The sequence below is a fragment of the Hydractinia symbiolongicarpus genome, chromosome 14, assembly GCF_029227915.1.
Source record: "Hydractinia symbiolongicarpus strain clone_291-10 chromosome 14, HSymV2.1, whole genome shotgun sequence".
NCBI classification, from domain to species: domain Eukaryota; kingdom Metazoa; phylum Cnidaria; class Hydrozoa; order Anthoathecata; family Hydractiniidae; genus Hydractinia; species Hydractinia symbiolongicarpus.
In genome coordinates this window covers 637,880-655,594 of record NC_079888.1, presented here as the reverse complement: position 1 = coordinate 655,594, position 17,715 = coordinate 637,880, and positions in this window count along the sequence as shown.

The following is a 17,715-nucleotide window of genomic DNA, read 5'->3' as shown; positions in this document are numbered from 1 at the left end:
ACTCAGCGATTACACTGGGCCCTGTGGTAGCGTTTCATTTAAAAATTTCGATAAATAAGTTATTTTTTACTTCGGGACCAATCCTATCTGTTAATTCACGCTGAAGAAATAGAGACAGTTTCAAAAACTACATTTCATTGTCTTTTTAACGGTGTCAATCCGTTTGAGTTACAACGGTTGCGTCACATATTCGTACCAACATGTATTTAGTGATTTTGTTCCGATATTACTAAGTTGTATCGCTTTTAACGGTGAACTGATTAACTGTAGGACTTAGTTCAACTGATTCTGGACTGTGACCTGATAAATGTGATAAATGAGCCAATTGGACTCCAAGGAATGACATTCTTCTTAATTTGACAGGATTAATGAAACTCAGCGATTACACTGGGCGGTGTGATAGTGCTTCATTTAAAAATTAAGATTAATAAGTCATTTTGTTCTGTGAGACCAATCCTAGCTGTTAGTTCACGCTGAAGAAGTAGAGACAGTTTGACAAACTACATTTCATTGACTTTCTAACGGTGTTAATCGGTTTGAGTTACAACGGTTGCTTCACATATTCGTACCAACATGTATTTAGCGATTTTTTCCGATCTTACTAAGTTGTATCGCTTTTAAAAGTTAAACAATTGACTGTGGGACTTAATTGAACTGATTCTGGACTGTGACCTTATAAATGTGATAAATGAGCCAATTGGACTCCAAGAAATAACATTCTTTTTAACTCGACATGATTGCCGGAACTCAACGATTACACTGGACCCTGTGGTAGCGCTTCATTTAAAAATTTAGATAATTAAGTCATTTTTTACTGTGGGACCAATCCTAGCCATTAGTTCGCGCTGAAAAAACAGAGACAGTTTCAAAAACTACTTTTCATTGACTTTCTAACGGTGTCAATCCGCTTGAGTTACAACGATACTAAGTTGTATCGCTTTTAAAAGTGAAACGGTTGACTGTGGGAATTAATTGAATTGTTTCTGGACTGTGACCTTATAAATGTGATAAATGAGCCAATTAAACTCCAAGAAATAACATTCTTTTTAACTCGACATGATTGCCGGAACTCAGCGATTACACTGGACCCTGTGGTAGCGCTTCACTTAAAAATTTCGATAAATAAGTAATTTTTTACTATGGGACCAATCCTATCCGTTAGTTCACGCTGAAGAAATAGAGACAGTTTCAAAAACTACATTTCATTGTCTTTTTAAGGGTGGCAATCCGTTTGAGTTACAACGGTTGCGTCACATATTCGTACCAACATGTATTTAGCGATTTTTTCCGATCTTACTAAGTTGTATCGCTTTTAAAAGTTAAACAATTGACTGTGGGACTTAATTGAACTGATTCTGGACTGTGACCTGCTAAATGTGATAAATGAGCCAACTGAACTCCAAGAAATAACATTCTTTTTAACTCGACATGATTGCCAGAACTCAGCTATTACACTGGACCCTGTGGTAGCGCTTCATTTAAAAATTTCGATAAATAAGTAATTTTTTACTATGGGACCAATCCTATCCGTTAGTTCACGCTGAAGAAATAGAGACAGTTTCAAAAACTATATTTCATTGTATTTTTAACGGTGTCAATCCGTTTGAGTTACAACGGTTGCGTCACATATTCGTACCAACATGTATTTTGTGATTTTGTTCCGATATTACTAAGTTGTATCGCTTTTAACGGTGAACTGATTGACTGTGGGACTTAGTTGAACTGATTCTGGACTGTAACCTGATAAATGTGATAAATGAGCCAAGTGGACTCCAAGGAATGACATTCTTCTTAATTTGACATGATTGCTGGGACTCAGCGATTACACTGGGCGGTGTGGTAGCGTTTTATTTAAAAATTAAGATAAATAAGTCATTTTTTACTGTGGGACCAATCCTAGCCGTTAATTCACGCTGAAGAAATAGAGACAGTTTCAAAAACTACATTTCATTGTCTTTTTAACATTGGCAATCCGTTTGAGTTACAACGGTTGCTTCACATATTTGAACCAACATGTATTTAGCCATTTTTCCCGATATTACTAAGTTGTATCGCCTTTAAAAGTGAAACGATTGACTGTGAGACTTAATTGGATTAATTTTGGACTGTGATCTTATAAATGTGATAAATGAGCCAATTGGACTCCAAGGAATGACAATCTTCTTAATTTGACATGATTGCCGGAACTCAGCGATTACACTGGACCCTGTGGTAGCGTTTCATTTAAAAATTTCGATAAATAAGTAATTTTTTACTATGGGACCAATCCTATCCGTTAGTTCACGCTGAAGAAATAGAGACAGTTTCAAAAACTACATTTCATTGTCTTTTTAACGGTGTCAATCCGTTTGAGTTACAACGGTTGCGTCACATATTCGTACCAACATGTATTTTGTGATTTTGTTCCGATATTACTAAGTTGTGTCGCTTTTAACGGTGAACCGATTGACTGTGGGACTTAGTTGAACAGATTCTGGACTGTAACCTGATAAATGTGATAAATGAGCCAAGTGGACTCCAAGGAATGACATTCTTCTTAATTTGACAGGATTAATGAAACTCAGCGATTACACTGGGCGGTGTGATAGTGCTTCATTTAAAAATTAAGATTAATAAGTCATTTTGTACTGTGAGACCAATCCTAACCGTTAGTTCACGCTGAAGAAATAGAGACAGTTTCAAAAACTACATTTCATTGTCTTTTTGACGGTGGCAATCTGTTTGAGTTACAACGGTTGCGTCAACAATTTGTACCAACATGTATTTAGTGATTTTGTTCCGTTATTACTAACTTGTATCGCTTTTAAAAGTGAAACGATTGACTGTGGGACTTAATTGGACTGATTTTGGACTGTGATCTTATAAATGTGATAAATGAGCCAATTGAACTCCAAGAAATAACATTCTTTTTAACTCGACATGATTGCCGGAATTCAGCGATTACACTGGACCCTGTGGTAGCGCTTCATTTAAAAATTTCGATAAATAAGTAATTTTTTACTATGGGACCAATCCTATCCGTTAGTTCACGCTGAAGAAATAGAGACAGTTTCAAAAACTACATTTCATTGTCTTTTCAACGGTGTCAATCCGTTTGAGTTACAACGGTTGCGTCACATATTCGTACCAACATGTATTTTCTGATTTTGTTCCGATATTACTAAGTTGTATCGCTTTTAACGGTGAACCGATTGACCGTGGGACTTAGTTGAACTGATTCTGGACTGTAACCTGATAAATGTGATAAATGAGCCAAGTGGACTCCAAGGAATGACATTCTTCTTAATTTGACATGATTTCTGGGACTCAGCGATTACACTGGGCGGTGTGGTAGCGCTTTATTTAAAAATTAAGATAAATAAGTCATTTTTTACTGTGGGACCAATCCTAGCCGTTAATTCACGCTGAAGAAATAGAGACAGTTTCAAAAACTACATTTCATTGTCTTTTTAACGGTGGCAATCCGTTTGAGTTACAACGGTTGCTTCACATATTCGAACCAACATGTATTTAGCCATTTTTCCCGATATTACTAAGTTGTATCGCCTTTAAAAGTGAAACGATTGACTGTGAGACTTAATTGGACTAATTTTGGACTGTGATCTTATAAATGTGATAAATGAGCCAATTGGACTCCAAGGAATGACAATCTTCTTAATTTGACATGATTGCCGGAACTCAGCGATTACACTGGGCCCTGTGGTAGCGTTTCATTTAAAAATTTCGATAAATAAGTCATTTTTTACTGTGGGACCAATCCTATCTGTTAGTTCACGCTGAAGAAATAGAGACAGTTTCAAAAACTACATTTCATTGTCTTTTTAACGGTGTCAATCCGTTTGAGTTACAACGGTTGCGTCACATATTCGTACCAACATGTATTTAGTGATTTTGTTCCGATATTACTAAGTTGTATTGCTTTTAACGGTGAACCGATTAACTGTGGGACTTAGTTCAACTGATTCTGGACTGTGACCTGATAAATGTGATAAATGAGCCAATTGGACTCCAAGGAATGACATTCTTCTTAATTTGACAGGATTAATGAAACTCAGCGATTTCACTGGGCGGTGTGATAGTGCTTCATTTAAAAATTAAGATTAATAAGTCATTTTTTACTGTGGGACCAATCCTAGCCATTAGTTCGCGCTGAAAAAACAGAGACAGTTTCACAAACTACTTTTCATTGACTTTCTAACGGTGTCAATCCGTTTGAGTTACAACGATTGCGTCACGTATTCGTACCAACATGTATTTAGCGATTTGTTCCGATATTACTAAGTTGTATCGCTTTTAAAAGTGAAACAATTGACTGTGGTACTTAATTGAATTGATTCTGGACTGGGACCTGCTAAATGTGATAAATGAGCCAATTGGACTCCAAGAAATAACATTCTTTTTAACTCGACATGATTGCCGGAACTCAACGATTACACTGGACCCTGTGGTAGCGCTTCACTTAAAAATTTCGATAAATAAGTTATTTTTTACTATGGGACCAATCCTATCCGTTAGTTCACGCTGAAGAAGTAGAGACAGTTTCAAAAACTACATTTCATTGACTTTCTAACGGTGTCAATCCGTTTGAGTTACAACGGTTTCTTCATATATTCGTACCAACATGTATTTAGCGATTTTTTCCGATCTTACTAAGTTGTATCGCTTTTAAAAGTTAAACAATTGACTGTGGGACTTAATTGAATTGATTCTGGACTGTGACCTGCTAAATGTGATAAATGAGCCAATTGGACTCCAAGAAATAACATTCTTTTTAACTCGACATGATTGCCGGAACTCAACGATTACACTGGACCCTGTGGTAGCGCTTCATTTAAAAATTTAGATAATTAAGTTATTTTTCACTGTGGGACCAATCCTAGCCATTAGTTCGCGCTGAAAAAACAGAGACAGTTTCAAAAACTACTTTTCATTGACTTTCTAACGGTGTCAATCCGTTTGAGTTACAACAATTGCGTCACGTATTCGTACCAACATGTATTTAGCGATTTGTTCCGATATTACTAAGTTGTATCGCTTTTAAAAGTGAAACGGTTGACTGTGGGAATTAATTGAATTGTTTTTGGACTGTGACCTTATAAATGTGATAAATGAGCCAATTAAACTCCAAGAAATAACATTCTTTTTAACTCGACATGATTGCCGGAACTCAGCGATTCCACTGGACCCTGTGGTAGCGCTTCACTTAAAAATTTCGATAAATAAGTAATTTTTTACTATGGGACCAATCCTATCCGTTAGTTCACGCTGAAGAAATAGAGACAGTTTCAAAAACTACATTTCATTGACTTTCTAACGGTGTCAATCCGTTTGAGTTACAACGGTTGCTTCATTTATTCGTACCAACATGTATTTAGCGATTTTTTCCGATCTTACTAAGTTGTATCGCTTTTAAAAGTTAAACAATTGACTGTGGGACTTAATTGAACTGATTCTGGACTGTGACCTGCTAAATGTGATAAATGAGCCAATTGGACTCCAAGAAATAACATTCTTTTTAACTCGACATGATTGCCGGAACTCAACGATTACACTGGACCCTGTGGTAGCGCTTCATTTAAAAATTTAGATAAATAAGTCATTTTTTACGGTGGGACCAATCCTAGCCGTTAGTTCGCGCTGAAAAAACAGAGACAGTTTAAAAAACTACTTTTCATTGACTTTCTAACGGTGTCAATCCGTTTGAGTTACAACTATTGCGTCACGTATTCGTACCAACATGTATTTAGCGATTTGTTTCGATATTACTAAGTTGTATCGCTTTTAAAAGTGAAACGATTGACTGTGGGAATTAATTGAACTGTTTCTGGACTGTGACCTTATAAATGTGATAAATGAGCCAATTGAACTCCAAGAAATAACATTCTTCTTAACTCGACATGATTGCCGGAACTCAACGATTACACTGGACCCTGTGGTAGCGCTTCATTTAAAAATTTAGATAAATAAGTCATTTTTTACTGTGGGACCAATCCTAGCCGTTAGTTCGCGCTGAAAAAACAGAGACAGTTTCAAAAACTACTTTTCATTGACTTTCTAACGGTGTTAATCCGTTTGAGTTACAACTATTGCGTCACGGATTCGTACCAACATGTATTTAGCGATTTGTTCCGATATTACTAAGTTGTATCGCTTTTAAAAGTGAAACGATTGACTGTGGGAATTAATTGAACTGTTTCTGGACTGTGACCTTATAAATGTGATAAATGAGCCAATTGAACTCCAAGAAATAACATTCTTTTTTAATCGACATGATTGCCGGAACTCAGCGATTACACTGGACCCTGTGGTAGCGCTTCATTTAAAAATTTCGATAAATAAGTAATTTTTTACTATGGGACCAATCCTATTCGTTAGTTCACGCTGAAAAAATAAAGACAGTTTCCAAAACTACATTTCATTGTCTTTTTAACGGTGTCAATCCGTTTGAGTTACAACGGTTGCGTCACATATTCGTACCAACATGTATTTTGTGATTTTGTTCCGATATTACTAAGTTGTATCGCTTTTAACAGTGAACCGATTGACTGTGGGACTTAGTTGAACTAATTCTGGACTGTAACCTAATAAATGTGATAAATGAGCCAAGTGGACTCCAAGGAATGACATTCTTCTTAATTTGACATGATTGCTGGGACTCAGCGATTACACTGGTGGTGTGGTAGCGCCTCATTTAAAAATTAAGATAAATAAGTCATTTTTTACTGTGGGACCAATCCTAGCTGTTAGTTTACGCTGAAGAAATAGAGACAGTTTCAAAAACTACATTTCATTGTCTTTTTAATGGTGGCAATCCGTTTGAGTTACAACGGTTGCTTCACATATTCGAACGAACATGTATTTAGCCATTTTTCCTGATATTACTAAGTTGTATCGCTTTTAAAAGTGAAACGATTAACTGTGGGACTTAGTTCAACTGATTCTGGACTGTGATCTTATAAATGTGATAAATGAGCCAATTGGACTCCAAGGAATGACAATCTTCTTAATTTGACATGATTGCCGGAACTCAGCGATTACACTGGACCCTGTGGTAGCGCTTCATTTAAAAATTTAGATAAATAAGTCATTTTTTACTGTGGGACCAATCCTAGCCGTTAGTTCGCGCTGAAGAAATAGAGACAGTTTCAAAAACTACTTTTCATTGACTTTTTAACGGTGTCAATCCGTTTGAGTTACAACGGTTGCGTCACATATTCGTACCAACATGTATTTAGTGATTTTGTTCCGATATTACTAAGTTGTATCGCTTTTAACGGTGAACCGATTAACTGTGGGACTTAGTTGAACTGATTCTGGACTGTAAGCTGATAAATGTGATAAATGTGCCAAGTGGACTCCAAGGAATGACATTCTTCTTAATTTGACAGGATTAATGAAACTCAGCGATTACACTGGGCGGTGTGATAGTGCTTCATTTAAAAATTAAGATTAATAAGTCATTTTGTACTGTGAGACCAAGCCTAACCGTTAGTTCACGCTGAAGAAATAGAGACAGTTTCAAAAACTACATTTCATTGTCTTTTTAACAGTGGCAATCTGTTTGAGTTACAACGGTTGCGTCAACAATTTGTACCAACATGTATTTAGTGATTTTGTTCCGATATTACTAACTTGTATCGCTTTTAAAAGTGAAACGATTAACTGTGGGACTTAATTGGACTGATTTTTGACTGTGATCTTATAAATGTGATAAATGAGCCAATTGAACTCCAAGAAATAACATTCGTTTTAACTCGACATGATTGCCGGAACTCAGCGATTACACTGGACCCTGTGGTAGCGCTTCATTTAAAAATTTCGATAAATAAGTAATTTTTTACTATGGGACCAATCCTATCCGTTAGTTCACGCTGAAGAAATAGAGACAGTTTCAAAAACTACATTTCATTGTCTTTTTAACGGTGCCAATCCGTTTGAGTTACAACGGTTGCGTCACATATTCGTACTAACATGTATTTTGTGACTTTGTTCCGATATTACTAAGTTGTATCGCTTTTAACGGTGAACCGATTGACTGTGGGACTAAGTTGAACTGATTCTGGACTGTAACCTGATAAATGTGATAAATGAGCCAAGTGGACTTCAAGGAATGACATTCTTCTTAATTTGACATGATTGCTGGGACTCAGCGATTACACTGGGCGGTGTGGTAGCGCTTTATTTAAAAATTAAGATAAATAAGTCATTTTTTTCTCTGGGACCAATCCTAGCCGTTAATTCACGCTGAAGAAATAGAGACAGTTTTAAAAACTACATTTCATTGTCTTTCTAACGGTGGCAATCCGTTTGAGTTACAACGGTTGCTTCACATATTCGAACCAACATGTATTTAGTGATTTTGTTCCGATATTACTAAGTTGTATCGCTTTTAAAAGTGAAACGATTGACTGTGGGACTTAATTGGACTGATTTTGGACTGTGATCTTATAAATGTGATAAATGAGCCAATTGAACTCCAAGAAATAACATTCTTTTTAACTCGACATGATTGCCGGAACTCAGCGATTACACTGGACCCTGTGGTAGCGCTTCATTTAAAAATTTCGATATTAAGTAATTTTTTATTATGGGACCAATCCTATCCGTTAGTTCACGCTGAAGAAATAGAGACAGTTTCAAAAACTACATTTCATTGTCTTTTTAACGGTGTCAATCCGTTTGAGTTACAACGGTTGCGTCACATATTCGTACCAACATGTATTTTGTGACTTTGTTCCGATATTACTAAGTTGTATCGCTTTTAACGGTGAACCAATTGACTGTGGGACTTAGTTGAACTGATTCTGTACTGTAACCTGATAAATGTGATAAATGAGCCAAGTGGACTCCAAGGAATGCCATTCTTCTTAATTTGACATGATTGCTGGGACTCAGCGATTACACTGGGCGGTGTGGTAGCGCTTTATTTAAAAATTAAGATAAATAAGTCATATTTTACTGTGGGACCAATCCTAGCCGTTAGTTCACGCTGAAGAAATAGAGACATTTTCAAAAACTACATTTCATTGTCTTTTTAACGGTGTCAATCCGTTTGAGTTACAACGGTTGCGTCACATATTCGTACCAACATGTATTTAGTGATTTTGTTCCGATTTTACTAAGTTGTATCGCTTTTAACGGTGAACCGATTAACTGTGGGACTTAGTTCAACTGATTCTGGACTGTGACCTGATAAATGTGATAAATGAGCCAATTGGACGCCAAGGAATGACATTCTTCTTAATTTGACAGGATTAATGAAACTCAGCGATTACACTGGGCGGTGTGATAGTGCTTCATTTAAAAATTAAGATTAATAAGTCATTTTGTACTGTGAGACCAATCCTAGCCGTTAGTTCACGCTGAAGAAATAGAGACAGTTTCAAAAACTACATTTCATTGTCTTTTTAACGGTGGCAATCTGTTTGAGTTGCAACGGTTGTGTCACATATTCGTATTTGTATTTAATGATTTTGTTCCGATATAACTAAGTTGTATCGCTTTTAAAAGTGAAACGATTGACTGTGGAATTAATTGAACTGTTTCTGGACTGTGCCCTTATAAATGTGATAAATGAGCCAATTGAACTCCAAGAAATAACATTCTTTTTAATTTGACATGATTGCCGGAACTCAGCGATTACACTGGACCCTGTGGTAGCGCTTTATTTAAAAATTTCGATAAATAAGTCATTTTTTAATGTGGGACCAATCCTATCCGTTAGTTCATGCTGAAGAAATAGAGACAGTTTTAAAAACTACCTTTCATTGACTTTCTAACGGTGTCAATCCGTTTGACTTACAACGGTTGCTTCACATATTCGAACCAACATGTATTTAGCGATTTTTTCCGATATTACTAAGTTGTATCGCTTTTAAAAGTGAAACGATAGACTGTGGGACTTAATTGAAATGATTCTGGACTGTGACCTGATAAATGTGATAAATGAGCCAATTGAACTCCAAGAAATAACATTCTTTTAACTCGACATGATTGCTGGGACTCAGCGATTACACTGGGCGGTGTGGTAGCGCTTTATTTAAAAATTAAGATAAATAAGTCATTTTTTTCTCTGGGACCAATCCTAGCCGTTAATTCACGCTGAAGAAATAGAGACAGTTTCAAAAACTACATTTCATTGTCTTTTTAACGGTGGCAATCTGTTTGAGTTGCAACGGTTGTGTCACATATTCGTATTTGTATTTAATGATTTTGTTCCGATATAACTAAGTTGTATCGCTTTTAAAAGTGAAACGATTGACTGTGGAATTAATTGAACTGTTTCTGGACTGTGCCCTTATAAATGTGATAAATGAGCCAATTGAACTCCAAGAAATAACATTCTTTTTAATTTGACATGATTGCCGGAACTCAGCGATTACACTGGACCCTGTGGTAGCGCTTTATTTAAAAATTTCGATAAATAAGTCATTTTTTAATGTGGGACCAATCCTATCCGTTAGTTCATGCTGAAGAAATAGAGACAGTTTTAAAAACTACCTTTCATCGACTTTCTAACGGTGTCAATCCGTTTGACTTACAACGGTTGCTTCACATATTCGAACCAACATGTATTTAGTGATTTTTTCCGATATTACTAAGTTGTATCGCTTTTAAAAGTGAAACGATTGACTGTGGGACTTAATTGAAATGATTCTGGACTGTGATCTTATAAATGTGATAAATGAGCCAATTGAACTCCAAGAAATAACATTCTTTTTAACTCGACATGATTGCCGGAACTCAGCGATTACACTGGACCCTGTGGTAGCGCTTTATTTAAAAATTAAGATAAATAAGTCATTTTTTTTATGGGACCAATCCTATCCGTTAGTTCACGCTGAAGAAATAGAGACAGTTTCAAAAACTACATTTCATTGTCTTTTTAACGGTGTCAATCCGTTTGAGTTACAACGGTTGCGTCACATATTCGTACCAACATGTATTTTGTGACTTTGTTCCGATATTACTAAGTTGTATCGCTTTTAACGGTGAACCAATTGACTGTGGGACTTAGTTGAACTGATTCTGTACTGTAACCTGATAAATGTGATAAATGAGCCAAGTGGACTCCAAGGAATGCCATTCTTCTTAATTTGACATGATTGCTGGGACTCAGCGATTACACTGGGCGGTGTGGTAGCGCTTTATTTAAAAATTAAGATAAATAAGTCATTTTTTACTGTGGGACCAATCCTAGCCGTTAGTTCACGCTGAAGAAATAGAGACATTTTCAAAAACTACATTTCATTGTCTTTTTAACGGTGTCAATCCGTTTGAGTTACAACGGTTGCGTCACATATTCGTACCAACATGTATTTAGTGATTTTGTTCCGATTTTACTAAGTTGTATCGCTTTTAACGGTGAACCGATTAACTGTGGGACTTAGTTCAACTGATTCTGGACTGTGACCTGACAAATGTGATAAATGAGCCAATTGGACGCCAAGGAATGACATTCTTCTTAATTTGACAGGATTAATGAAACTCAGCGATTACACTGGGCGGTGTGATAGTGCTTCATTTAAAAATTAAGATTAATAAGTCATTTTGTACTGTGAGACCAATCCTAGCCGTTAGTTCACGCTGAAGAAATAGAGACAGTTTCAAAAACTACATTTCATTGTCTTTTTAACGGTGGCAATCTGTTTGAGTTGCAACGGTTGTGTCACATATTCGTATTTGTATTTAATGATTTTGTTCCGATATAACTAAGTTGTATCGCTTTTAAAAGTGAAACGATTGACTGTGGAATTAATTGAACTGTTTCTGGACTGTGCCCTTATAAATGTGATAAATGAGCCAATTGAACTCCAAGAAATAACATTCTTTTTAATTTGACATGATTGCCGCAACTCAGCGATTACACTGGACCCTGTGGTAACGCTTTATTTAAAAATTTCGATAAATAAGTCATTTTTTAATGTGGGACCAATCCTATCCGTTAGTTCATGCTGAAGAAATAGAGACAGTTTTAAAAACTACCTTTCATTGACTTACTAACGGTGTCAATCCGTTTGACTTACAACGGTTGCTTCACATATTCGAACCAACATGTATTTAGCGATTTTTTCCGATATTACTAAGTTGTATCGCTTTTAAAAGTGAAACGATAGACTGTGGGACTTAATTGAAATGATTCTGGACTGTGACCTGATAAATGTGATAAATGAGCCAATTGAACTCCAAGAAATAACATTCTTTTTAACTCGACATGATTGCCGGAACTCAGCGATTACACTGGACCCTGTGGTAGCGCTTTATTTAAAAATTAAGATAAATAAGTCATTTTTTTTATGGGACCAATCCTATCCGTTAGTTCACGCTGAAGAAATAGAGACAGTTTCAAAAACTACATTTCATTGTCTTTTTAACGGTGTCAATCCGTTTGAGTTACAACGGTTGCGTCACATATTCGTACCAACATGTATTTTGTGACTTTGTTCCGATATTACTAAGTTGTATCGCTTTTAACGGTGAACCAATTGACTGTGGGACTTAGTTGAACTGATTCTGTACTGTAACCTGATAAATGTGATAAATGAGCCAAGTGGACTCCAAGGAATGCCATTCTTCTTAATTTGACATGATTGCTGGGACTCAGCGATTACACTGGGCGGTGTGGTAGCGCTTTATTTAAAAATTAAGATAAATAAGTCATTTTTTACTGTGGGACCAATCCTAGCCGTTAGTTCACGCTGAAGAAATAGAGACATTTTCAAAAACTACATTTCATTGTCTTTTTAACGGTGTCAATCCGTTTGAGTTACAACGGTTGCGTCACATATTCGTACCAACATGTATTTAGTGATTTTGTTCCGATTTTACTAAGTTGTATCGCTTTTAACGGTGAACCGATTAACTGTGGGACTTAGTTCAACTGATTCTGGACTGTGACCTGACAAATGTGATAAATGAGCCAATTGGACGCCAAGGAATGACATTCTTCTTAATTTGACAGGATTAATGAAACTCAGCGATTACACTGGGCGGTGTGATAGTGCTTCATTTAAAAATTAAGATTAATAAGTCATTTTGTACTGTGAGACCAATCCTAGCCGTTAGTTCACGCTGAAGAAATAGAGACAGTTTCAAAAACTACATTTCATTGTCTTTTTAACGGTGGCAATCTGTTTGAGTTGCAACGGTTGTGTCACATATTCGTATTTGTATTTAATGATTTTGTTCCGATATAACTAAGTTGTATCGCTTTTAAAAGTGAAACGATTGACTGTGGAATTAATTGAACTGTTTCTGGACTGTGCCCTTATAAATGTGATAAATGAGCCAATTGAACTCCAAGAAATAACATTCTTTTTAATTTGACATGATTGCCGCAACTCAGCGATTACACTGGACCCTGTGGTAACGCTTTATTTAAAAATTTCGATAAATAAGTCATTTTTTAATGTGGGACCAATCCTATCCGTTAGTTCATGCTGAAGAAATAGAGACAGTTTTAAAAACTACCTTTCATTGACTTTCTAACGGTGTCAATCCGTTTGACTTACAACGGTTGCTTCACATATTCGAACCAACATGTATTTAGCGATTTTTTCCGATATTACTAAGTTGTATCGCTTTTAAAAGTGAAACGATAGACTGTGGGACTTAATTGAAATGATTCTGGACTGTGACCTGATAAATGTGATAAATGAGCCAATTGAACTCCAAGAAATAACATTCTTTTAACTCGACATGATTGCCGGAACTCAGCGATTACACTGGACCCTGTGGTAGCGCTTCATTTAAAAATTTCGATAATTAAGTAATTTTTTATTATGGGACCAATCCTATCCGTTAGTTCACGCTGAAGAAATAGAGACAGTTTCAAAAACTACATTTCATTGTCTTTTTAACGGCGTCAATCCGTTTGAGTTACAACGGTTGCGTCACATATTCGTACCAACATGTATTTTGTGACTTTGTTCCGATATTACTAAGTTGTATCGCTTTTAACGGTGAACCAATTGACTGTGGGACTTAGTTGAACTGATTCTGGACTGTAACCTGATAAATGTGATAAATGAGCCAAGTGGACTCCAAGGAATGCCATTCTTCTTAATTTGACATGATTGCTGGGACTCAGCGATTACACTGGGCGGTGTGGTAGCGCTTTATTTAAAAATTAAGATAAATAAGTCATTTTTTACTGTGGGACCAATCCTAGCCGTTAGTTCACGCTGAAGAAATAGAGACATTTTCAAAAACTACATTTCATTGTCTTTTTAACGGTGTCAATCCGTTTGAATTACAACGGTTGCGTCACATATTCGTACCAACATGTATTTAGTGATTTTGTTCCGATTTTACTAAGTTGTATCGCTTTTAACGGTGAACCGATTAACTGTGGGACTTAGTTCAACTGATTCTGGACTGTGACCTGATAAATGTGATAAATGAGCCAATTGGACGCCAAGGAATGACATTCTTCTTAATTTGACAGGATTAATGAAACTCAGCGATTACACTGGGCGGTGTGATAGTGCTTCATTTAAAAATTAAGATTAATAAGTCATTTTGTACTGTGAGACCAATCCTAGCCGTTAGTTCACGCTGAAGAAATAGAGACAGTTTCAAAAACTACATTTCATTGTCTTTTTAACGGTGGCAATCTGTTTGAGTTGCAACGGTTGTGTCACATATTCGTACCAACATGTATTTAATGATTTTGTTCCGATATAACTAAGTTGTATCGCTTTTAAAAGTGAAACGATTGACTGTGGAATTAATTGAACTGTTTCTGGACTGTGACCTTATAAATGTGATAAATGAGCCAATTGAACTCCAAGAAATAACATTTTTTTAATTTGACATGATTGCCGGAACTCAGCGATTACACTGGACCCTGTGGTAGCGCTTTATTTAAAAATTTCGATAAATAAGTCATTTTTTACTGTGGGACCAATCCTATCCGTTAGTTCATGCTGAAGAAATAGAGACAGTTTTAAAAACTACCTTTCATTGACTTTCTAACGGTGTCAATCCGTTTGACTTACAACGGTTGCTTCACATATTCGAACCAACATGTATTTAGCGATTTTTTCCGATATTACTAAGTTGTATCGCTTTTAAAAGTGAAACGATTGACTGTGGGACTTAATTGAAATGATTCTGGACTGTGACCTGATAAATGTGATAAATGAGCCAATTGAACTCCAAGAAATAACATTCTTTTTAACTCGACATAATTGCCGGAACTCAGCGATTACTCTGGACCCTGTGGTAGCGCTTCATTTAAAAATTTCGATAAATAAGTCATTTTTTACTGTGGGACCAATCCTATCCGTTAGTTTACGCTGAAGAAATAGGGACAGTTTCAAAAACTACATTTCATTGTCTTATTAACCGTGTCAATCCGTTTCAGTTACAACGGTTGCGTCACATATTCGTACCAACATGTATTTTGTGACTTTGTTCCGATATTACTAAGTTGTATCGCTTTTAACGGTGAACCAATTGACTGTGGGACTTAGTTGAACTGATTCTGGACTGTAACCTGATAAATGTGATAAATGAGCCAAGTGGACTCCAAGGAATGCCATTCTTCTTAATTTGACATGATTGCTGGGACTCAGCGATTACACTGGGCGGTGTGGTAGCGCTTTATTTAAAAATTAAGATAAATAAGTCATTTTTTACTGTGGGACCAATCCTAGCCGTTAGTTCACGCTGAAGAAATAAAGACATTTTCAAAAACTACATTTCATTGTCTTTTTAACGGTGTCAATCCGTTTGAGTTACAACGGTTGCGTCACATATTCGTACCAACATGTATTTAGTGATTTTGTTCCGATTTTACTAAGTTGTATCGCTTTTAACGGTGAACCGATTAACAGTGGGACTTAGTTCAACTGATTCTGGACTGTGACCTGATAAATGTGATAAATGAGCCAATTGGACGCCAAGGAATGACATTCTTCTTAATTTGACAGGATTAATGAAACTCAGCGATTACACTGGACGGTGTGATAGTGCTTCATTTAAAAATTAAGATTAATAAGTCATTTTGTACTGTGAGACCAATCCTAGCCGTTAGTTCACGCTGAAGAAATAGAGACAGTTTCAAAAACTACATTTCATTGTCTTTTTAACGGTGGCAATCTGTTTGAGTTGCAACGGTTGTGTCACATATTCGTATTTGTATTTAATGATTTTGTTCCGATATAACTAAGTTGTATCGCTTTTAAAAGTGAAACGATTGACTGTGGAATTAATTGAACTGTTTCTGGACTGTGCCCTTATAAATGTGATAAATGAGCCAATTGAACTCCAAGAAATAACATTCTTTTTAATTTGACATGATTGCCGGAACTCAGCGATTACACTGGACCCTGTGGTAGCGCTTTATTTAAAAATTTCGATAAATAAGTCATTTTTTAATGTGGGACCAATCCTATCCGTTAGTTCATGCTGAAGAAATAGAGACAGTTTTAAAAACTACCTTTCATTGTCTTTTTAACGGTGTCAATCCGTTTGAATTACAACGGTTGCGTCACATATTCGTACCAACATGTATTTAGTGATTTTGTTCCGATTTTACTAAGTTGTATCGCTTTTAACGGTGAACCGATTAACTGTGGGACTTAGTTCAACTGATTCTGGACTGTGACCTGATAAATGTGATAAATGAGCCAATTGGACGCCAAGGAATGACATTCTTCTTAATTTGACAGGATTAATAAAACTCAGCGATTACACTGGGCGGTGTGATAGTGCTTCATTTAAAAATTAAGATTAATAAGTCATTTTGTACTGTGAGACCAATCCTAGCCGTTAGTTCACGCTGAAGAAATAGAGACAGTTTCAAAAACTACATTTCATTGTCTTTTTAACGGTGGCAATCTGTTTGAGTTGCAACGGTTGTGTCACATATTCGTACCAACATGTATTTAATGATTTTGTTCCGATATAACCAAGTTGTATCGCTTTTAAAAGTGAAACGATTGACTGTGGAATTAATTGAACTGTTTCTGGACTGTGACCTTATAAATGTGATAAATGAGCCAATTGAACTCCAAGAAATAACATTCTTTTTAATTTGACATGATTGCCGGAACTCAGCGATTACACTGGACCCTGTGGTAGCGCTTTATTTAAAAATTTCGATAAATAAGTCATTTTTTACTGTGGGACCAATCCTATCCGTTAGTTCATGCTGAAGAAATAGAGACAGTTTTAAAAACTACCTTTCATTGACTTTCTAACGGTGTCAATCCGTTTGACTTACAACGGTTGCTTCACATATTCGAACCAACATGTATTTAGCGATTTTTTCCGATATTACTAAGTTGTATCGCTTTTAAAAGTGAAACGATTGACTGTGGGACTTAATTGAAATGATTCTGGACTGTGACCTGATAAATGTGATAAATGAGCCAATTGAACTCCAAGAAATAACAATCTTTTTAACTCGACATAATTGCCGGAACTCAGCGATTACTCTGGACCCTGTGGTAGCGCTTCATTTAAAAATTTCGATAAATAAGTCATTTTTTACTGTGGGACCAATCCTATCCGTTAGTTTACGCTGAAGAAATAGGGACAGTTTCAAAAACTACATTTCATTGTCTTATTAACCGTGTCAATCCGTTTCAGTTACAACGGTTGCGTCACATATTCGTACCAACATGTATTTAGTGATTTTGTTCCGATATTACTAACTTGTATCGCTTTTAAAAGTGAAACGATTAACTGTGGGACTTAATTGGACTG